Below are 24,280 nucleotides of genomic sequence, written 5' to 3' on the forward strand. Positions count from 1 at the left end.
GCTTTGTTGCAGAAATGGTTGGATGGAGGAATGAATTTTGTGCGATACCTTGCATTTCAAAAATACTTTCATCTACATTATTTCATGTAATCTTCATGTGATTTGATGAATTATTATTATTAACAAGTTTACAAATTCTACTTGGAGATGTAATGGTCTTTTGTGGAAAAATGCTTGGAGACACTTGAGGTGGGTGGAGAATCCTGAAGGGAGAGGTGTTGACCCCAACAACAGAGAAGGGGAAGCATCTTGACTTTGGGCACGAGACAAGGGAATGAGTGAAGAGAAGAGGAACTGGAGGAAAGAGTGGGAGGACCCACTGTGAGAGGAGGACTAGGTCTAGGGTAGGCAAAGAGCCAGTGAGACCCTTGTAATGGGGTGGGTGGCTAAAGGGCATCTTAGAGACAGTCTGAGGCCTGCTACCATTTTGAAGTTGATCAAATTTCTGCCATGGCTACCCCTCATCTCTTCCCTCCCTGACAAAACCAAAACCAAAATAAAAACAAAAGAAGAAAGTTTGGTTGATTCTACTAATTTTACTGTTGCTACTTTGTAAGGGGGCTTTTTTGGAACTCTCAGAAGGGACCTGACTTTATGTTGGGTTGATGTGGCACAGAGCAGAGTCAGTGTATGGGGAAGCTGGAGCCCAGAATTGAGACAGTTGGGAGAATTTGGTGGGGCTGTGGAAGGAGAGGGGAGAGCTTTAAGCCGGCTTTTCTACTATCTTATCGACAAGGTGGCCCCAGCTTCCATCTGGGCTTACTCTATGAAGAATCTGAGGTCCAGCGAAGTTAAGTGCCTTGCCTAAAGAATCTGAGGCCCAGAGAAGTTAATTGCCTTGCCCAAGGTCACACAAGTAGCAGCTAGTAGAAATAGAATCTAATTAAATTCAAGGTACTTGACCTTAAATCTCTTGCTTCCCTTGTATCTTGATGCTACTGCACAAAGATAACTGTCACCCCTGACAAGGTGGAAGTTGGGGCTGGTGCTACTTTTGGGGAGCTCATCTTTTGGATGGCAGGAGCCAAGGCACAGGATTGGCTCCCTGTCTCCCTCACCTTGGTAGACACTGTTGCAGTTGGCCTGACTATTATGGCCAGACCCTGAAGGACAGCAGGAAAATTGAAAACCCACCACTCCCTCCTTCCCTTGGGACAAGAAGTATGCCTCTCCCAAGCCCTCTAATGCTAGCTCTAACCTCACAGAAATAGGAAGAAATGAGTGCAGGAGGGCTTGGCCCCTTGCCGGCCAGAGCATGGCCGGTGGAGCAAACTTGGCAAGCAGGGGCCCCCATTACATCTGTCAGAGGCCCTCACACACACGTGGGCTTTACAGGGAACAGGTCCCTATGAGGGCAGGCTGGGTCAGTGTGGTAGAAATTATCCCCACCTATCTGCCTGCCTCTCAACACCCTGGCCCCACACCAGCCAAGGCACAAGACATGTTCCAGGAGAGATCAAGCTACTGCAAGCCCCACCTGCCTTCTGCCTGGCCCAGTCATTGCCACAGTCACGACCTGGCCGTCTAGATGGCAGGAGGCCTGAAAAGCTAAAACTTGGCCCAGATTCCAGCAGCATCCTCTGGATGCTCCTCTGGCTCCTGTTACGCACACAGTAGATGCAGCGCTCAACATTTTCTTTGAAAGACTGTTGGGTGAGTGAATCTACCCAGCTCCAACATGGAGTGATTTGAGGAATTCTCATTCCTCCCATTCACTCTTCTTTTTCCAACAGATGCATGAAATGCTGCAAATCTTCATCAAAACTTAAATATCTCCTAACTGGAGAAACACTAAAAAAGGTTTTTTTTAATCTGTTGTTTATAGCTTGTAATAACTGACATTTAGTCTGTATTAGGCACCTACTGTGTTACAAGTACTTTATATACAGCATCTCAAATCCTTACCATAGCCCTACAAAGTGGGTATTATAAATGTAACCACCAGGGCTCAGAGGAAGAAAGTCACACAGCTAATAAATTGGAAGAGAGGTATTTGAACCCATGGAGCTTCTGGCTCCAATGCCCATGTTTGGTTCACCTTACCGCAGAGCCTCTAAGGGAGATTTTTATGTGGCTGAGAAGAGAAGAATCTGAATTTGCTATGAGCTTGCAGGGTGATGGGAGCGACCACCAAGAAAGCAGAAAGATGAAGAGCTGCCTCCCAGAGGTTCTTAAGGTCATGGGCTTTCAAAGGATCTGTGAGCAGAGTTCAGGGAACCATGCAGTTAGGGGACATTTTCATCTTTATTTCTACTAATTCTAATCTCTACTAATTCTACCTGAAATGTATTCAGTTGGAATGTGGACCATACACCACAGGAGTATGAGCAGTTCCTATGATTTTGCATGAAGTGAGATCGCAGATTTTTCTTACCACTTTATAGGTGTCACTGCTTTTCAAAACACGATTTAGACTCAATACCACTTTGAAATTACAGTAGTTGTTAGATGCACTGTTAATTCTTGTTATGTAATATGTTAATAAAGAGTGATACTATGGAAAAAAGTTGGGAATTTTAAATATTCTTATTGCTGTATTTCAATATAATTGGCTTCTTTTATAATCCTATGTGCTTTGTTTTATGCATTTAGGAGTCATATTCTATTCTGAGAGGTGTCTACAAGCTTCAACAAATTGCCAAAGGATCAATGGCACAGAAAAAATAAGTCCTTGTTTAGAAAGTTAAAGGTATGGTTTGCCAACTTTAAAATTATACATATTCCACCCCTCCAACCTATGTTTCATTAAATGCAGTCTTGGACCATCGATTAATTACCTGGGAGTTTTGTTAAAATGTAGATTTTCAGGACACATCCAAAACACAAAAGCAGACTCTTGGGGTTGGAACCTAGTAGAGCTGCCCTGTGTGGTACCCCTGAATGGGTAGGGCCCTTGGGCTGCATGGCTTAGAGTGCACTGGACACCCTTTGCCAGGTGGGAATAGCCTGCAGGCTCTGGTAATTTCTAATACCCTCTAAAGTTTCTCATGAAGGGACTTGTGGGTGGCTCAGTCGATTGGGCATCTGCCTTTGGCTCAGGTCATGATCCTGGGGTCCTGGGATTGAGTACCGCATTGGGCTCCCTGCTCAGTGGCGACCCTGCTTCTCCCTCTTCCTGCAGCTCCCCCTGCTTGTGCGCTCTCTCTCTCTCTCTCTCTGTCTGACAAGTAAATAAATAAAATCTTTTTAAAAAAGAAAAAAGCTTTTCATGAAAAAAGAAAAGCTTTTTAAAAATCACAATGGGTTTTTTTTTAGGGCTTTTTTTCACATTTTAGTGGGTATATTAGTGTCTTAGGCTATAAAAATTTGTCACCAACTGAAATGGCTTAAAACAACATAAATTTATTCTCTCACAGTTCTGGAACACACAAGTTTAAAATCAAGGTGTCAGAAGGATGGGTTCCTTCTGAGGGTTCTGATGGAGAATTTGTCCCATGCTTATCTGCTAGCTTCTGGTGGTTGTTGGCAATCCTTGGTATTACTGAGCTGGTAGATGTAATGCTCCACCTTCTGTCTCCATCTTCATATGGCATTCTCCCCCGTGGGTCTGTGTGTCTGTGTGTCAAAGTTTCTCTCTTCTTAGAAGCGCACTAATCATAATGGATTTAGGGTCCACCCTAAACCAATATGATCTCAACTTGATTACATCTCAGAGATCTTATTCCAAATAACATCACATTCACAGTTTCTAGGTGGACGTGAATTTGGGGGTGGGGACACTATTCAACCCAGTACAGGGGAATTTTTTTTTTAATACTTATGACTAATCTTCCTCCCATCCCCAGGAGAGAACTATTAATCTAAAACAGTAGTTCTCAAAGTATGGTGTCCAGGACCAGCTTCACCTGATAACTCATTAGAAATCCTAATTACCAGACGTCCAGAATCAGCAACTTTGGGATGGCGTGGTTTTGTCTCATTGTCACTGCATCATACACTGCACGTGCCCAGGATGCGTATATGTGTACACTATGGGTATATGACGTGAAGGCCAGTTGGTCGGCATCGCTAAAGGAAGCTTGGGTATCTCAGCTGCTCCTAAATCCTTGCCTTTTACAACCATTCAGTTAACCAAATGTGTTTGGATGTCGACTGAGTGCCAGGTACTGGCCCAGTTGCTGAGGAGACCAAGATCGCTGTCCTCAGGGATAGGGAGGCTATGGGCATCATCCCAGAGTTCATGGTTTTCTAGCAACAGCCATGCTTTGGGAGCCAACTCCAGGCGATGCTGTACACTAAGTGCCTGACACATGTTATTGTCATAGGGCACTTCATCCTTACAACATCACTGCCCTAAGGGGCTATATATCCCACCTTTAAAGGAGAATCTGAGCCTCAGAGAGGCTCAAGATGGAGGAGCTGGAGTGATGACAAACTCACAGAGAAGTGGCTCTATCTTGTTCTCCTAGAGGAGACGCGAAGATCTGAAAGGTCATTTTTCTCCTTTTCTGAGCAGATAGCCAAAGAGAAAATCTAACATAATTTACCTTTGTTTGTTTGTTTTGCTTGAAGAAAGGCTGAAAGAGATGAGGTAATTTCACTGCCTGAGGGTAGGAAGACAGAGGGGAAGTGGCTGAACCTGATGTGTTTTGTTTCTCCCCTGAGGTGGGGGAAGGACGGTCGTTTCAGGGCCTCTGAAGGCAGAAATCTGCAGCACCAGATTGGGGCGGGGCGGGGGGGTGACGGAAAGGTGTGCTAGGGAAAACATGAGGCCCCCTGATCAGGCTTGGGATGGAGGGAATTAGGAGGCTCCCTTCAAAATGGCGCTTGCAGACCATGAGCAAGGATTTCTCCACAGTGGACCCATCACTAGGAACTTGCCCTCAATCTTGCTGAATTACCTAATTCCCAAGGAAGAGAGGAAAAAGAAAAAACCCTCAACACAACCCCTCCAAAAAAGATATAACTAAGAACGGGTTTCCCAGCAGTCCTGGCAGGTGCAGAACCAAGCCAGACTTACTTGCTCTAGAAAAAATAAAGAAAACGTGACCCTGCTCATACCCAAGTGTCTCAGAGCAAATCCACACAGGTCCCAGCTGGGGAGCGGCAGTGTTGGGAATTTAACGTGCCCCATCCTCCCCCAGAAGAGCAAGGGGCTTCCAGGGCCGCCGCCCCAGTAGGGCATCTATTCCTTTCCCGCTAAAAGCATCATTTCTGGCTCGGGTTAGCGAAGGCACGATGCAACTGGCCAAAGTGCAATAATTAACTCGACTGCGCCTGAAAGATGATAACAATAATTTATATTTCCTCCACCACCCTCCATCCCCCCACAAGCTTTCCAAATTTTATGGCCATGACTCACCTCCGCTACCGCTGTGGGGTAGCTCGGAGGGAGCGGACGCACTCACAGCACACCGAATTTAGGCAGAACATGAAAGAAAAACACCCCGGCTAATTATAAGAGGATCGCTCCCTGTCACGCGCAGTCCAGCTGACTTCATGCCTGGGCGGCAGAAATGCGATAAAACTCCCAAGTTGGTCCTTATATTTTTCAGAGTCAGATTGCTCAGCCATGATCTCACAGTCCTGCGCCCCAGCCAGTGGCCCTGAGCCAGTCTTTGAAATATGACCTAAGAGGGGGCTGGTGACGGAGTGGCCATTGCTGGCACGGTTTTCCTATGAGGTCTCATCCTTCTCGGGCTGCCCAGAAAGGCCTCCCCACCAGCAGCTGCTTGCTTGACCCAGTGGCCAGGCCACCTGACAGCCCCTGAGCAGCCCCAATAACTTCTCAGAGACAGTCTTCTCTTTCTCAACTGCTACAGCAATTCCCTCTGTACTAGCCATTTGGCACTTAGCCACACTTGCTCCTGGATTCCTGTTCAACCCCATTCAATCAGCCAATGTCTACTTGGAGGCACGAGAGCACCATGGCTGAGATTGCAGTGTGTGGACTAAGATTACAAGTTGGTATTCTACATCTTGACATTATTAGCTGCATGAACTCCGGCAAGTAATTTAACCTGAGCCTCATTTCCTCATTTGTCACCAGGAGGAAATCTCACATTTCATGCATGGAATGTGATACAGGGATTAGTGCCTGAAAGTAGTGAAGGCAACAAATTGTAGATGACACCCAACCACCACAATGTCTACCTTCCTAGTGGGGTGGACACCCATATAAGAATCCTTCCAATTTCAGAGAGATTGGCATGCTCTGGTCCAGGTGATCAATGGTTTCTGATGATTCCAAGCTTTGAGATCCTGGAATGGCTTTAGAAGAAAGTCTGGTGATTCTTAGCTCTCTGTGTGTGACCAAAACATTTGATGAAAATAATTTTAGAAAAAAAGGAGCAGGTCCTGACATCAGTTCATACTCTCAAAATATATTTTTTTTCTTCAAGAGTTAATATAGAAAGCTCTGCAACCCACCTTCCGGGGTTCTCCCTGTTCAGCCTGATGAGTTGTAAGAGTGCACGGGGGTGCCTGGTGTCAGAGACAAAGTGAGCACTGGACTTGGAGCCAGGAGCTCTGGTTCAAGTCCCAGCTCTGCCACTTTCTGGCTGTGTGATCTTCAGGAAGTCATTCACCCTCTCTGAGCCCCAGGTTCTTTATCTCTCTACAAATTTATCAAAGTTCATCTTCCAGAGTGAAGATCAAATGCAAACATGGAAGAAAAAGCATATTATGTCATTCCAAGTACAAGAAACAAAATGGCCTGTAAGACCCACTCCTCTGCAAAGAAGTCACCCCCTACTTCTTTATATCTCAGTTTAAATCAACAATTGGTGCATCAACATTGAATTAGAGAGACCAAAAAGAAGGATTTTAGGGCTCTGCCCCCAAGAATCTCTCAGACAGGATAAGAAATTTATCCCCTTCAAGTCACCTCACCAAAAAATGGCCCTGAACTAGCCAGAAACCACACTCCATGCCTTTCACAGGTTCCAAACCCTCTCCACAATTCCTTTTTTTTTTTAAGGATTTTATTTATTTATTTATTTGACAGAGAGAGAGGGCACAAGTAGGCAGAGGGGCAGACAGAGAGAGAAGGAGAAACAGGCTCCCCGCTGAGCAGAGAGCCTGATGCGGGGCTCAATCCCAGGACCCTGAGATCATGACCCGAGCCGAAGGCAGACGCTTAACTGACTGGACCACCCAGGCGCCCCTTCACAATTTCTACAAGTTACTGACAGGTGACCTTTTCATACTATTTTGGCCCACCCACTCCTGGGTCACCTGGGATGCCATGGATCCATGAGCGATCACCTTTCCTGGTTCCACAGAAATGCCTCTTGCCTCTAGAATGTCATCTTTACTAAAGATCTAGAATAAACCCCAGGGAGAGGAAACACTGTGTGGGGCAGGTGGTTTCCACCACATCCTTGTTTGCCCTTCTGCATTCCCCCTGATACAACCAGTCATTTCCTTGTGTTACATCAAGTGCCCCACCTGCCTCAGCCCTCCTGGTTCAGCATCTGCACTGAAGACAAGGTACTGAGACACGTTCTCAACAAACATGGGTCTTACCCAATAGGAATTCTCATGTCAGAATCTTAGCAGGCAATACCCAGAACCACTGGAGTATGGGTACACCAACCTGGTAACAGGCATCTCGGTGGGAATAGGAATGGCACCCACTCCAGACTCCTTGGGACCCCTTAGCTTAAGAAAAGGAAATATCTATGGAGAAGAGCCTGGATCTACTAAGGTTTGCAACCAGATTTAGAGTCGGGGTCTCAGCAAATAATTCAGGGTTGCTTGGTCTTCTTTTGTTCTGTGAACATTTATTTCCATAGAGACCGATTCTGGAGGGGTTCAAGTACAAATGAACCCTGACCTGACACCATCTTAGTTTCATCTCCACTTGCGGCACCATCAGCAACACCTCATTTTGACATCCCTTCTCTGAGAGAGAATCCTAAAAAAGACAAAAGAACCACATGCTCCCCACTGTCCATGAAATCAGCGTTCCTAAGGCATGAGTAGAAGCAGTGCACACTTGACAGGCATTCCTCAGGAAGCATTTTCCAGAACAGCTTCTATGCATGGGGGCATGTGGAGACCTGACTATAATGAGAAAAGAAGAAAAAAAAAGAAAGCACCAAAATTTTTCATTTAGGGAGGTTAATTCTTAAATGGAAAATTCTTAACCTTTTGGCTAAACTACATAAATTGATTGCAAATGCCCCATTTAAAAAAAATCTGTCAAAAACCAGTACATATTTCTATCCCCAATATGCTGCTTCCACCCTGTCAGGTCACATTGGACCAAATAAGGAGAAAAAGAAATGCAACATCTTTGAAAAGAAAGCTGAGAAGGTGAAGGAGGCCTGAGGGGAAAAAAAGGCTGAGGTAGGGGGAGAAAACTGGGGAAAACTGGAAGTGACAGAAGTTTCCAGAGAAAGAGATGACGATAACAGAAGCCGAGACCACGTCCGGCATGACCGCGAACGAGGTGGCCAGGCTGATGAGCAGGAAACAGATAACCGGGTCCTCTCCTGGAGGGAGGACACACTGGTAGAGAGCTAAGGCTGCTCCAAGGATTCAAGATAAATCTCGAGGTGTGAAGGGCTAGCGGGGCAGAACGAGGTATGGGGGCTCCGTTTCTGGTAATACCCCGTGGTGAGGGGGTGTCTGGAAATGTGGTGGCCAGATGCACAGAAGACCGCCAAATTCCCACCAGGAGAGGGGAAGCTGAATGTCAGCCTCCGGGGGCCAGACCTTTGCCTCGTCCGCGAGTGGGACTTCTACTCGGGCAGAGATGGGTTAGCCCACTCCCTTTGAGGAGGGGGGCTTTGTCCAACTGCTCCTCTGGCCAGTGGCATTTAGGCCACTGGCCATCTGGAATGCCAGTCGGAGCAGATCAGCTGGCAATCTAGAATAAAATCGAAGACCAAACCAAGGGGACATGGTGCTGGCCTAGTGGACAAGCAGACGCCCGGGGCTCTCTGCCCAGCACATCCTAACACCAGGCGCCTGGGGCAGCCGGACCAGCTCCACAGCTCACCCGCGGGGCCCTTTCAGGCCGGGCCTGGCAGGGTCGGATATCCAGATGAAGGGTTGTAGGGCCAGCCCCTGAGTTAGGGGAAAGGTGGCTGGACCTACAGCGCTGCACGGATTGTTCCATACCAGCCAAGCTTCCCAACAAGTTTCCCTCAAATTTCATCTCATTCACTCATCCCTTCATTCCCTTCGTTCATTCCACACATAGAGCAGATCCTGCTTCCTATCACAGGCTCCAGAGCCCGGGAAAGCTGGGCTTGTCCCGTAGTTCTCTGCGCTGTGTGCCCACGGACGGGTGCCACAACCTCTCTGTAGACTCTGTTCTGTCCTGTGTTGCACAATAGAGACAATAGAAAGCGATCTCGATGAGTTGTCGTGAGGATGAGATGAGGTAGAGTGTTCTGCCCCAAAGCCTGAGCAGGGTAAATGCTTCATAAACTGTAACTCTTGTCATTATTAGTATTATTATTTCTGTTAATTATTTCATTCGTGGAGGAGTGGAGGGTGCTTCTTCCTCACAGATGACGACTGCTTCCATGTGGGAAAGATCCCACTTCTCTCCTGATTTCTCTCTGTCCCCTCATTCATCACCCCCAGGGGAGAAAGTGGTATTTGCGTTCTGGAGAGTTTGGAAAGAGAAATCAGGCACGGGGCTGCCCCAGCTCCTTTCTTTTCTCCTTCTTCTGGGAGTGAGCATGTCTGCAGGGAGCGTGTTAGGCTCTGCCGCTCAGTACAAGACGTTTCTCAAGGGCCCATTCAGAGCTGCAATAACTTGGGAAGGTAAGGCTTTTTAGGTTGAGGGCGCAGTAGCAAAAAATCTACCAGTCTACATTTTCTATTTTATGAGTAACAAAGGTGGTACTGCTGTTCGATTCCCCAGGTGCCAAGTCTTCTGTTTTACTTCTTCATCAGTTCATAACTGGTGAACAAGAGAGGTGCTAATGCTGGGGGGCCCCCCAATCCCAACAATTATAAATAATTATCTGCATACACATCACTGAGATTCAACTGCATCAGTTTGGTGGAAACAGTTCAAAGGAAGCATTGAATTCAAATCCACAGACTTTTCTTCCCTTGAATCCCACCGGCATCCCCATCAACATTCCAGATACTCGATGACCCTGTGATTTCCAACAGAAATTTACAGTTTCATTATATAAAAGACAAAAAGAGGGCTCCTTGCCCATTTACTCTTCTCAACCCATTCCCCCCTTCCCCCCATCCAGAGCCAAGGTTAGCAGTTTTCATTACCATTGCTTGCTTTTTGTTTAGATCATCCTTCCCTGCTGAATTCCAGATCCTTATCCAGGCCGTGGTGCAGGAAAGGACTTCTTTTATGTGGTTTTTCTTTATGGGTTTCTAGGGCTGAGTACCTTTGGTAAACTAAGAGCATCTTTGGCTCCCTGGTGATCACGAGGGTTTCGTTTGTGTAGGCTGACTCTTGTTTGGGAATGGTGATTGCAAGCAGAGAGATGCTGAGATTAGGGGGGCCAGAGCATTCCAGCTCAATGAATCAATCCCCTTTTAATTGTGTTCCCTGTCAGTCAACATTCTTCCAGAGACTGGAGGGCAAGGAGCTTGTTAGCAGAGCGATTCCTCACTGCCCTCTGTGTGCTGATTTGATTGTCAATCAGATTGAAGCCACAGTTAGGAAAGGCTGTTGCAGGGGCTACTGTGCCTGGTCCTGTCATAAGAAAGAAGCCAAATGGAACATTGGTCTTCCTGGCTCCAACTGGGAGCTTCTGAAAATTTTCAAACTGGGTTTTAATCACTGTACAGACAACTGAATTCTAACACCAGTTGGTGAAACTGCCCGCTCACGTATATTCTGAATGCCTTTATGTTAAAAATTATTGAAACATTGGCTGCAGTTTCCAAGTAGCCTCCAAAGGTTATTAGACAATAAAGTTTCTATTTGGCAATTATACTTATCTTTCCTCATGTGAGAGGTGTTCCTGCCTCTCTTGTTCTCCAGCAACCTGCTATCAATAGGTTCACACCCACAAGATGAATGAAAAGCTTAACCTTATTATTATTATTAACCAAATTATTCACAACAGCTAAAAATTTCAGGGTGCTAAACACTGTTTGGTCTTTTGCTTTGTTTTGTTTTGCTTCTCAGATTTTAATATGTGTGAGAATCATTTGAGAGTCTTGTGAAAATTTGGATTCTGATTTAGGAAGTCTGGGGAGGACCCCAGTGGTCTGCATTTTTAACAAGCTCCCAGATGATGCTAATGCCACTGGCCCATGGACTAGACATTGAGTATTAAGGATCTAGACTTAATTCATACACTCATCTGGAAAGTGTTCAAAATCTTTACTATTATCTCCTTAGTCAGGGCTCTGTAGTCTTTCAGACTTGGAAAAGATATTTAAACTTGATGATGTACACACTTTCTTTGTCCATATCTCAGGAGATGATGCCTAAAAGTGCTTAGAACTGTTCCTAGCCCAGAGTATGCATTTAAATAAGTCTGGTGCCATCTATCAGCATCAACATCTATATGAGGACTGGGCAAACTCCAGCCCACAGCCAAATCTGTCCTACCACCAGTTTTTGGAAATAGTTTCATCAGAACACAGCCACACTCATGCATTTCCAGACTATCTATGGCAGCTTGCGCCCAACAACAGAAATTTTGAGAAGTTGCAACAGAGACTGTATGGAACACAAAGCCCAACATATTTACTATGGGGCCCTCACAGGATAGATCAAGCTTTGATCTATCTCATTTACTCAACAATAAAAATTTACTGAGCACCTATTGCATACCAGGTAGCAGGCTGCGCTCTGGCAATAATAAAAAGTTTCTTACCCTGAAAGATCTCCACATGGAATAAATATTTAATTAATCCCTGTGATACCCCAGACACACACTTACCTCCAGTCCCTCATCTTTAAAATGGAGATCATGACAACAGCTCCTTCAGAGTGTTTGCTGTGTGATTTTACTGAGCTAATATATCCTAAATTCTTAGAACAATGCCCAGAACATGTTAAGGGTTCAATAAATATTAGACATTATTATTAGCATCATCCTTACAGGTGTTTTTATTTACATCTTATGCTCATGAGAGGTTATTATCATTGCCATTTTATAGGTAGCAGTCGGGATATTTGGTCTTATTAATCTAAAGCTCCCCTATGTAGTTGGACCACAAATACCCACCCATCATTGTGTCCCCATTCCTCTTCTGCAGTCTGGACAGGCCTTAAGTTTGACGTAATAATGATAATAAAAATATCACCAATCAGCTAATGATTACTGAAGGCTAGTTACAGGCACCTCGTGGAGGGCATGACCACAGTCAATAACAAGCTACGAGGTAGGCAACTTCTGTTTTCCACACGTGCATGCACACACACACACCTAAAGGGGGCCTTCAAAAAGCATTGTCTCACAGTTAATAAGTGACAGAGCCAGAATTTGAACCTAGTTCTGTCTGACACCAGGACCCACAGAACAATCCTATACTGCGAATATCAGACAATTAGTGTGTTTGCAATAAACATTTGAGGTATTCTTGCAAATGGCATGTAGCATTCCAATGCAAAGCATCAAACATCACACTCCATGAGTCAGCAAAAATTTCCCAGTCCTTTGGTTTGCCAGGAACAGATGAATCAATCACACAGTTCTTTTGACATCTGCTCCCAGGAGAACAAACCAGAAAACTAAAGGTAGAAGATGGCCAAAGCTATTCCATAGGCTATATGGCCCAAAGTGAGAAGCAGAGACTTTGGATTCTGATCCTGGTTGATGAACATAGCTTTACCTAAAGCCTGGGCCTTGCCCTTGTGAACACATACTTAATGGTAGCTGTGTGTGTCATATATAAGGTTATATGATAACAAACTTCAAAGTCAAAGAGAATGGGATTGAAACTTCAGGCAAGTTCTCTCTTGGGACCCGGTTCCTCTTCTGTACAATGAAGTCCATGGCAGTGCCAACTTTATAGAGTCATTGTGAAGGTTAATTAACATAAGAGATATCACATGTGTGCTAAGGAAGGTATGACCATGTAAGCCCACAATAAGTGCCATTTATTATGATTTTCATGAGCCAAGCACAGCCCTAGCCCCTGATAGGCCAGCACCAAATGTTACCTCAATTCCCCTCTAATTTCCCTGAGGAAACCTGACTGTTCTTCCCACCCTTAATCAAGCCTTTAAATCTTTTTAATGAATTTTTCCTTTAAGTTTGACTTTATGGCAAGAGAAAGTGGGTTTCCTCTAAGGGCCAATAAATTAAAAATATGCTGTTGCATGTAACACAAATGTTTGACTCACCTCTTCCCCCATTGACTTACATTTTTATTTAAACATGCTTTACTCTCATTGCTGGTTGATCTTTATTCCATTGGCAAATCTTTACTGAGCACCTACTATGTGCCTAGCACTGTTCTCAGTGCTGCTGATGCAGACTCAAACAAAGCAGACAGCAAGCTACTCCCACAGAGTTGACATCCTTACAGGGAAAGACAGAGAACAAATATGTGAACAAGTAAATAAATCACATAGGTTCTCCTTGTGGTTAGCACTCTCAGGAAAATAGAGCAGATTTGTGCAAAAGCAGCTGGGGGAGGGAGGGAAGTGGGCTTTAGATTCTGTGGTCATGAAGACTCTGAATGATGGGGAGAAGCAGGGCATGTAAAGATAGGCCAGAGCAAAGACCATAGGGTGGGAAAGAACTTGGTCTGTTCCAGAAACGCACAGGCGAGATGGGGGAACAGAAGTGGGCTGGGAGTGAGAGGCAGGGACACAGTCTCAGAGGACCATGGGGGCTATAGGAGGGAGTGCCACTCTTGCTCCAAGTGTAATGAGAAGCCCCTGGAGGATTAAAAGTAGGAGAGGGGTATGACCTGATTTTGCTTTTAGAGCAATCACTTCGGTTATAGGCAGAGAATGGGCTGGAAGGGGCCCACTGGAAGCAGGAAGACCACTGAGGAGGCTCCTGTAGCTTCAGGGGAAGGAGATGGTGGTGTGGACAAGAGTGGGAGTCATGGCTACAGAGAAGCAGACAGATTCAGGATATATCTTACAAGTCAGTTTTTATTTTTTTAAACAAGAAGTTAATTTAAACAACAAGATACTTGACTTGAAGGGAAAACTACCTAGGATTCATTTCTTTTATGGTAATTTGTCCCTACTTAAAGACAGATCACCCTCCTTGTAATAGCTATGTACAAAAAAGTTATGAAATTGTCCTTGGTTTTACAATGATAAATGAAAAACATTAAAATTCTCCAACTGAACAAGGTATGCAAGGATTTTATGTCGTTTTTTTCTTTGTTAGGCAGTGAGAGCAAAACAGCTTACTAGAATATAAGGATAAGAGCTGAATGAGCATGCCATGAATGGAGAAGGGGTATTCTCACAGAACCAGCATTTTCCACCAGCCCATCTCCATTTGATGTCAATCAAAACATACCCTCGGCCATCTAGTTTTTAAAAAATGCAATATGTTTGTGCACATACACAGTTACTTTATGTCCAGTGAAGGGATGGGGAAGGGGAAAACAAAAGAATAGAGAAAACTGCCTAGTTTTATGCAATTAAAAAGAGAACAAGAGTCTTTCAGTGGCAAGAGGTCCTAATGTTTACACCAATTCGCCATTTGATCACGACTTTGATTTGGCCCATTACAAGGTCTGTTAGCTCTGATCTTGACCCAAGTCAAGAACATTAAAAAAAAAAAAAAAAAAAACCTGACTTTCAAAGCGCTGAACCAGCTTTCACTTCAAGCAGAAGTGGCCTACAATGAAAAGTCCCTCTGAAGATATCTGTAGACACCAGTGCACTCAAAATGCCTGGGTGCCACTAATGATGGGTGCTAATCAAGTCTCCTGGTTGTGTCTCTATCCTGGAAAGCCCCCCTCCCTATAGACAGCATGATGCAGATAGAGCATGAGGGTGGCACTGAGAGGGGACTGTATTTTCACTTGAGAGTTCCTCAGTTGCCAGCTGCAGGATCATGGTCCAGTGGCTTCATCTCATCAGCATCAGGTACCACTACCTATGGGCCCAGCGCTGGCATTTCTGTCACCACACCTGTCCTTCAAATGCACAGAGCCCTCTGGTTCTTGATTCCTCTGCATTCACTCTGACAGCCCTTCCTGTCTTCACTTCCTTCCTGACCAGTACACACCCCATGCTCCACCGCTTCAACTCTCTTGGCAATTTCAATTTCCTTGCCCAGATAGGATAGCTTTGTCTAGCAAAACCCCAGCCTTAGGGCCGTCCCACTACTCACCTTTTCCACTGGAGTTCATTGATTCATTTACCCTTGCACTAAAATTTTGCTCAATGCCCAAAGTATTCAGTCATCATATAAAATAAAAGTTTGTTCTGTTTTTCAAATCCATAATCATCTGCTCTTGAGGACCTCATGGCTGGGTGGGCAAGAGCCATAAATTGCTGAGTTCATTGAAAGAAGTAAGCACGGGACACGGATGCATGGAGAAGATCCTAACCCAGTCTGGGGTAGAACAAGATTAGGAAAACCTGCTGGAGAAGACGTCTCAGATGAGTCAAAAAATGGTGAAAAGGAGGTAGACAGATAAAGTGGATAGGAAGGCATTCCAGGCACAGGGGTCAGCCTAAGCAAATGAAGTGAGAACAGCATAGCAGGTGTGGGATGTGAAAAGCAAGTCCATGTTGCTGAAGCGTGAAGTTCATGGCATGGAGGGGTGATAATATTTTCCAAACAAAAACTCAGGATATATGGCCCCAGTGAAGTGGAATGTTCCAAAGCAGGAATGTCTCAGAAAATAGCAGGGATGATGTCACCAATACACTGGGTAGTTGGGGCACGATCTACCGCCTCTTCAACATACTCCTGTCCCTACACGCCCTTCGACTCCTTACTCAAAACCACCAGAAAACAAAACTCACCATACAAGATTCTTAGAGACCCTCTCACATTTACCCTAGTAGTATTTATAACTGCGAAAAATAAAAAATAATCTAACCATCCAATAGGAGAGTGGTTAAATCAATTGTGGTACATTCAAATACTCTATGCCACATGTTAGATTGCATTTAACAGTAATAATATGAGAAAATCTTTACAACCTAAAGCTATTTTAAGTAAAGCAAGTATATTCAGAATGACTTTTATTTAAAAAAAAATAAGTCTGCATGTATCTGGTAATGTAATATGCTATCATCATAGGACAAATAAATAGGAATAAATAGTTAGGCTTCTCTTTTGTTTTTAGTCCTACCCCAGTGCATAGCCCGATTGATAGTTCCACAGGGAAAGTCTTATCCATCCTGCCTAAAACCCTTCAAAGTCCAAATTCCTTCATCACAGAGCCCAAAGGCCAATTATCATCTGGCCCCTTTCCAGCCCCTGCCCCTACTTGCCATCCCTCACCTTCAGGCCTTTTCACATGCCATTCCTTCTCCTGAAATACCCTTCTCTACTTCTGCTCATCTTTCCAGATGCAACTTAGACATTACTGACTGCAGTAGCCCTCCTGACCACCACCACCACATCCAATATCTTTCCTGTATCCTCCCATCACACCCTATGCTTTCCCCAGAGCACTTTTCATATTATATTGTAGTTATTGGCTTACTCATTTCTATGCTCCACTGGAATGTAACCTCCATGGTGGCCAAAACCATGTCTGTCTTCTACATAGAAAAAAGGTCTGTATTAGTTATCTATTGTTGTGTATCTATTGTTACCCCAAAGTGTGGTGGCTTAAAACAATCTTTATCATCTCACATGGTTTCTGAGCATCAGGAAACCAGGAGTATGTTAACTGTACAATTCTAGCTCAGATCTCTCATGAGATTATAATCCAGATGTTGGTGTGGACCACAGTCATCTGAAGGCTTGACCAGGGCTGGAGGATCCACTTCTAAGATGGTTCACTCACAAAGCTGTTGGTAGAAGACCTCAGATTTTCCACCTGCTTGTCTTCATTAGGCTGCTTGAGTGTCTTCATGACATGGCAGCTAGCTTCTCCCAGGGAGAGCAAATTAAGAGAAAAGGCAGGGATGTAGCAGAGAATCCACATCTGCTTCAATCCACATTTTATATATAAGAAAACATAGAGAAGTCAGGTAATGTGTCCAGGATCACACAGCTAGTTAGTGTCAGAGGCAAGATTTGAACCAGGCAGCTTGGCTCCAGAACTCCTGCTCTTAACCATTATGCTATACTGGCTCACTAGGCAAATTAGTACATATTTGCTGGATAAAAGAAACTATCTGCTAGGAGTCATGTAATACATGTTTCCCTAAATTAATTCATTTGGGTTCATTCCTACTGTGCTAGATACTTCAGGAGACATTTCAGTCATGCACACATCACCCCCAAGAAAAATCCCAAGATTCCAGGGCATTCATAGTTTGGAAGGAGAAGAGCAGCTAAAGTCCTTTGGCCTCAGAAAGCTGGCCTCATGATCACCATAGAAAGGGCCAGGTTTCTCTGGGAAGATCATCTGAGCTAAGCTACCTCAGACCTTTTGGGCCAGCTGCCCAGCATCACCACTGCTGACTAAAGCAGCCTGCTTGCCCCTTACCACCTCCACCCCAGGAGATGAGGCTGGGACCTGGGTGTATAGGGTGAGGCTGACAGCTGCAGTTTGGACCTGATGATTTCACCAGAGAATCATTCTGCAGCTGCCTTCCCCAGGCCGTAAGAAATCTTGGAGGGAGACTGCCCAGCAGTGAAATCACCACCATGGCGCCACACACAATGGCACCCTTGTAGGATGTAGCTTGTGATCTCATGGGTCCAGAAATGCTGAGCCAGAATCCCTGCCTCAGCCCAGCCCCATCCAGGAGCACCCAATACAGCCTACAATGCCTATGAGCTGGTACTAATATTCTCCTCTAAGTCCAAGCTTGGGATAAACTAAAAGAAACCAACAATATTCCCTGTAAAAGAATTTTTCAACTCTCTCCTCAGGCTTAATAACATTAGAGAACTTGCATATTCGTCCACTGAGTTACTATTTGCCCTACTTTGAATATAGAGGTTATTCCAATACTGGAATTGGAAAATTCATATTCCAATGAACCATACATACTAAAGGACAATATGTATCCCTTTATAAAACATTTTCACCACCTTATACAGAGAGAATTTAGACACACACAATGCAGCAAGATGACATGAATCATGTCAGCGTGAAAGAAGAGGAATCAAGATTAGAACATTGAATGGAGCCAGGAATGAGGCAAATACAGAAAATGCATACTGTGGAGTCATTTACACTTGGTGTGGATGGTTGTACTTTGGCTCTGAGATCCCTAGCAACCAAAGTGAAGAAAGAAACCTAATCAAATATACAAACCATGGTGTTCAAAACATTTTTTACCAGTATGTTTTATTTTAATAGATTTTTTTTTTACAAATAATAGTGTTCATAAGATTAACACCAGCCAGTTATTCAAGAAAAACACAGCTACCAGAAAGAAATTTATTCCAAGATTTATCACAAAGAGAATGTTAAATGAGGTAGTGAATAATACCCTTATAAAAATCTTCTGGTGCAGGCCAACAGTATTACTCTAAAAATCAGGGGTTGGCAAACTATAATCCATGAGCCAAACCTAACCCTCAGCCTGTTTTTGTAAAATAAAGTTTTATTGGAACATAGCTATGCTCATTGGTTTATAGTTGCTTCTGCACTACAAAGGCAGAGTTTAACAGTTGCAACAGACTTTACAAAGCCAACACACCTTAAGGTGATTCCCCCTTCCAATGAGTTATAACCTTGTATAATACCCTCTCCTTGAATCTGGGTAGAACCTATGATTTGTTTTTGACCAGTAGACTACAGCAAAGGTGGTGGGATATCACTCCTTTGATTGCTTTACTTTAAGACTATTTTAGCAGACTGGAGAGATTCTCCTACCAGCCTTAAAGAGGCAAGTTGTGATGATATGAGCTGCCCCTGAAGAGGGCCATATGGCAGGGAAGTACAGGTGGTCTTGGGACCTGAGGCCTCAGTCCTATGATTGCAAGGAACTTAATTCTGCCAACAACCATGTGAACTAGGGTGTGGCTTCTTCCCAAGTTGAGATTCCAGATGAGGATGCAGCCCAGCCAGCCTCTTGACTACAGCTTTATGAGACCCTAGCAGAGGATCCAGCTAAGCCATGCCCAGACCCTGCTTAACTGGTGAGATGGTACACGTGTGTTGTTTAAAGCTGCTAAGTTTGTGATAAACGGTTCCTCAGCATAGAAAATTAATATACCATTAAGCTCACACAACCTGAAATATGTAGCTTCTGGCCCTTTTTTTTTTTTTTTTCTTATGCTAATCCTTTCACTAAAGCACAATTCGGGGTGGGGGGGGAATCATTTTATAGAAGTGTATGGGGTTTTCACAACACATATTGAGAGAAGTGATAGGAATGTTTAGAAGCCCTACTAAGGGCCAGCATTGCCAGAATCCTTGACATTGACACATGGTGCCGTTGAGCAGAGCCCAGGAAGGCAACTGAATCAAGTAGAGGTCTTTGGAGGCAAGCAACAGAAGTTGACTGTGCCTAGCAGACACAGGAAAGGAAATTATCTGAAGTTTATCAGATTATTCACAGAATCAAAGGAAACACTGGTGATTTGTTCTCAGAAGAAGGCAGTGGCTGGGACAGTTATAGGGGTCTAAATGGAAAAAATGACCTAGAGCCTCAACAGGCCTCTGCTACTGACATGAATGCACCCCAACTGTTGGGTACATTTTTTTTTTTTTGCATCACTGAGCTCAAAATTCCAAGTCCTGGGAGAGAGAGAGGATCTGAGTGTCCGAGGAAGAGCAGGCACTTTGATTTAACTCACCATGACTGCACAAGGATTCCCCTGCAGGGAATCAGAATGCTCAAGCTAGAAATGGGGGAAAGGACGTTGAGCAGCCAGAGCTGCCCACACCTGCTGCCTAGACTCCCATCCCACATTCCCTAGTACCCACCCTGTCCACCTGTATGTCTCCTGGGAGAATCCTCACTATACATGTTCTTTGAAGTGATGATCACCTGTCTGGACTGTGAGCTTCATGGGTCAGAAATGATACTCACCTTGTTCCCCATGGTAACAGCAGTGCTTAGCAGGTGCCCAGCACATAGTGGGTGCTCAAAAAAGATGGCAAGTGGGTGAACAAAGAAATGAATGAATGAATATTCAAATGCACTAATCTCTGAACCACTCCATCAAATCCCCATCTGGAGAGACCTATATCCTTCCTCTACTCCCTTCCGTTCCCCCTGTAAGAAATGAGAAGTGCCTTGCTTCTCTCTCTTCACTAGATCTTTCTCAGCAGGCTCCCGGCTCCCCCAGCTGCAGAGTCGTTCAGTAGACTCACTCTTTCCACAACTAGCCTCTGGTAAGTGCTCTTGGAAAAATAAATATCCATGGTACAGACATCCCTATGTTGTTCTCCTCCCTGTAAAAATGGTTTGTGAAATGCTATAACATTACTGCAGTCATTTTTGCTGCCTCAAATAGATGATGGCTTGAACTGGGGGATGGGAGAGTGGATAAAGAGAGAAAGGGCTGCTAGAAGGAGCTACTTCTGGGATGAGGTGCTTCTTTATCCTCCAGAAAGTCAGGAGGCTTGCGCTGGCCAACAGTGAACAGAGAGAGCCTCGCTCAGTGAGAAACCAAGCCTCAGAGAGAGGCACAGAAAGCAGTGCCAAACTCTGCTCTGTAATTTATTCATTCATGCATGCATGCATTCATCATACATTTAACACTTAGTATTTGCCTTGCACAATTCTAAGGTGCTAGGAATACAACAATGAAGCATCTACCTATAGCCTCTGCTCACAGAGCTACAGGTCAATGGCAAATACACACAAGCAGCCAATTACAGCTACAGGAGCACAGACACAGGGCATTTCTCTGGACTCAGAAAACCAGGGAAGGCTTCCTGGAAAATGTGACACCAAAGCTTAGACTTAGAGGAAGAGTCTGAGTAAGCACAGACCTTCCATATCTCACAGTAAACTAATGCAGGATAGGATATCAATGGCAAACACACATGCTGTGCACGCTGCCAGTCCCCTTTTTGCACCCATGGCAGACACGGTACATCAATCACAGCGCTCTGCCACTGAGCCAAGACATAGCCTCAAGTCCTTTTTAACATAGAACTCCATCCAAGCAACCCCTACCAATCACTCAGAAATGGCATGGGGAGCCCTCACTTAATGTGAGGGAGAGAAGAGTGGACCTACGGTCAAAGGATCAAGACTGTAGGTGAACCTGGGGGAGCTGTGGCCCATGAAAGCTACACCAAGGGGCTCCCCTGTGGAGTCAAGAGGGGAGAAGGCAAAGAGGAGGGGAGAGTCTGCTCCCAGGCAAGCAGGGTTCAACATCAGTACCTAAGGGTGAAGAGAGACAGAGATGAGGGAAGAGACCAGATGATTGTCAGGATGTCGGGCTACGGGCCAGAGCTCAGCCATAAGGTTGGGAGAGTGGGGAGGATTCCACCATTATGCTACACTGCCACAGTAGCCGCTCTGGGGGAAGGTGTGGGCTCAGCCCCATAGTATAAAGAAACCATGCCAGATAAGACATCCAGCTCTACCACAAGTCAGCTACATGACTTTAAGCAAGTTAATTCCCCTCTCTGAGTCTCAGGTTCCTCACCCACTGAGGATGGTAAGTTCCTTCAGCAGCGTGCTCTGAACACCAATCAAGACAAGATTTTAACTGTGATGTGTTGGACAAAGAGCGTCACCATTATTTACTAGCTGTAGAACCCCAGGAAAGTTCCTTAACCTCTCAACACCTCATTAATTCATCTTCAGAATAGGAGTGGAAATACTCACTAACACTTATATTACACTTTCTATGTGTCAGGTGTTCAGGCATTTTTCTGAAGACTTTCACGAGTTAATTAGTTTACTCCTTAGGACAACTCTCTGAAGTGGGTGCTTTATTATCCACAGGGACCTGAGGCACAGAGGGGGTAAGTGACATGACCAAGGTCACACAGAGGGTACATGGGCAAAGTCAGGAGTCACATGCAAGACTTGGGGCTCCAGAGCCTGCATTTATAACCACCCTATGGCATAGGCGTCTCTAGGGCTGCCGTGTGGGTCAAATGGATTAATACACAGAAAGCACTTGAAACTATGCCTGGTACACGGAGAGCACTCAGTAATGTTAGCTATTATTAGTGTACTAACTGGAAAGTAAAAGACATCCTTTATTTTGGGGACAAGTTGTCATCGTGGGGCTTTTGGCAGAATTTCTGGAGATGAGGTATTTTAGGAAGTTGAAGCATTGGAGGAAGGTGAAGCAAGGTGAGACTGGTCTTCCAGGGAAAATGTCATTTTGCTCGGCAGCGAGAGGGGAAACTGGCATCAGCCACTTATTCTTAAAATGAGAATGGGGTCAAGGTTTAGCAGATTAGTTCTGACCCCACCAGCACATTAATATCCCCTCGGGTGGATTTCTTTTTTTTAATGCTGGAAGCCAGATCCCACGCCTGACTTATTGGATCTCTGGGGCTGGTCTCGAATATGGATTTTTTTTTTTTATTTCAAGCAAGTATAATGTGCAATAATGTGAAGATTGAGAAGGAGTGTTATTTCAAAGTGCTTGAGTTCTGGAGCCTGAGCCTCATCTCATCTCTGTCTACACCAGGACAATCCACAATAAAGCCAAAATCAAGGCCTTCAGCCAAAATCCAACAACATTGTGACCATTGGCACAGAATGGAAAGACACACTAACCACCCATCTATCTCTTCCATCAACAGAACTACATGCTAAAATGAAAGACAAGAGACAAAGATAAAGATGCCTCCGATGCTCTAGAATGTACTAGAATGTACTAGAAATTACAATGCACTAGAAAGATTCACCAGAATGGATTTAAGTCTTCTGCGCTCCTCCCCGACACCTTCCCTCCCTGAAGCTGTTCTCTAAACCAGCAGGTGATGCCCACCTCCCAATTTCTAGTCACCACCTCAACAGGGATGGCAAAGCCCCAACAGCCCAACAAGGACTTAACCAACCATTAAGATGGGCTTTTGTTTCCATGCATGGGCCCCATTCCTTGAGCAGTAGGATCGGGTAGGAGGAGCTAGCCTCAACCAGGTGACTCTGAGCACAAGAGAACAGCGCTAGTGCCTGACCCAACTCACCCTGGGGCCTTAGTGCCTGACCCAACTCACCCTGGGGCCTTATTTTCCATACAATTTCATTCAGTCCCAATATTTCCTATCATAAGAGAGGCTTCCAACCTCACGGTAAGAACATTCGCACCCTAGAGCTCCATGATCCATGACCAGTTCTCTTTGGGTTCAAATCTGCTCCCTATCTCAGGTCCCACTGATTGAGTACTTCACCCTTTCAGGGACTTTTGTGGGTCTCTTTCAGAAGCCACTTTAAGCATTTCAAATACAAAGCAAATTAATGCAGGGAACTGGTTATAAAGATGTGGGAGGGCTGGAAGAGCAAAGGGGCTCAGAGAAGCTGCTGCTAACCCTGTGGCTGGAGTCACAATCCCACCAGTGCTGCTGGAACATCTGGCAGGTGCCAGTGGAGTCACCGCTGCCCGAAGTCAGTGATCTCAGGAGCCACATGCATGCTTCCCCCGCCTCTAGCTTCCCTTCCCTGGGTCCCATTGGCAGACCCCAACAGGAAGCCAGTGGTGGCAAGGGACTCTAGGAAAAGGAATTCTCTGGGTTCCAGGGCTGACATATAGAAGAGAGTACAGAGGGATTAGTTGGAAGCTGAGAGCCAATAGATACTGCCCATGTAGATACTGTCATCACATCCATTTACAGATGAGGAAACTGAGGCTGAGTTCACACAAATAATAGGTGGCAAAACCAGGATTCAAACTCAGTTCTACCATGTCTTTAGCCCCTGTGTGGTCCTGCATCTAGTCACATTTCTGTAAAGAACGAAGAGGTTTCTGGGCAGCCACTAGACGGCAGGACATGTGTCCTCCACACTGCATCAGTTAGCATTTGCTGCATAATAAATAACTTCAAAACTCAGAGGCTCAAAACATAAAGTTTTCTTTTTGCTCATGCATCTCCAGGGGAGCTGAGCGGTGTGCCGCTGCTCTTGGCGGAGCTTAGTCACAAGTCGGTGGTCAGTTGTGGCAAGGGGAGGCCGTGCGGCTAGCCGAGGCCGGACTTCCTTGTGTGTTTTGGAATCAGCTGGCTGTCCTCTGGTCTGGAAGGGCTTTCACTTGGACAAATGATCTCTTCACTACAAGACGAGGCCAAGTGTGTTCACATGGCAAGAGCAGGGTTCTGAGAAAGAGAACAGACTAAGACGGCCATTCTGATAGAGGCACAGGTACAGGGAAGTCCTACTTGGGACCTTGGAAGCCATGGCTCTCCCTGC

This window comes from Callorhinus ursinus, unplaced genomic scaffold, assembly GCF_003265705.2.
Source record: "Callorhinus ursinus isolate GAN/ISIS: 27379988/994484 unplaced genomic scaffold, GSC_fseal_2.0 scaffold14, whole genome shotgun sequence".
In the NCBI taxonomy this organism is placed as follows: Eukaryota; Metazoa; Chordata; class Mammalia; order Carnivora; family Otariidae; genus Callorhinus; species Callorhinus ursinus.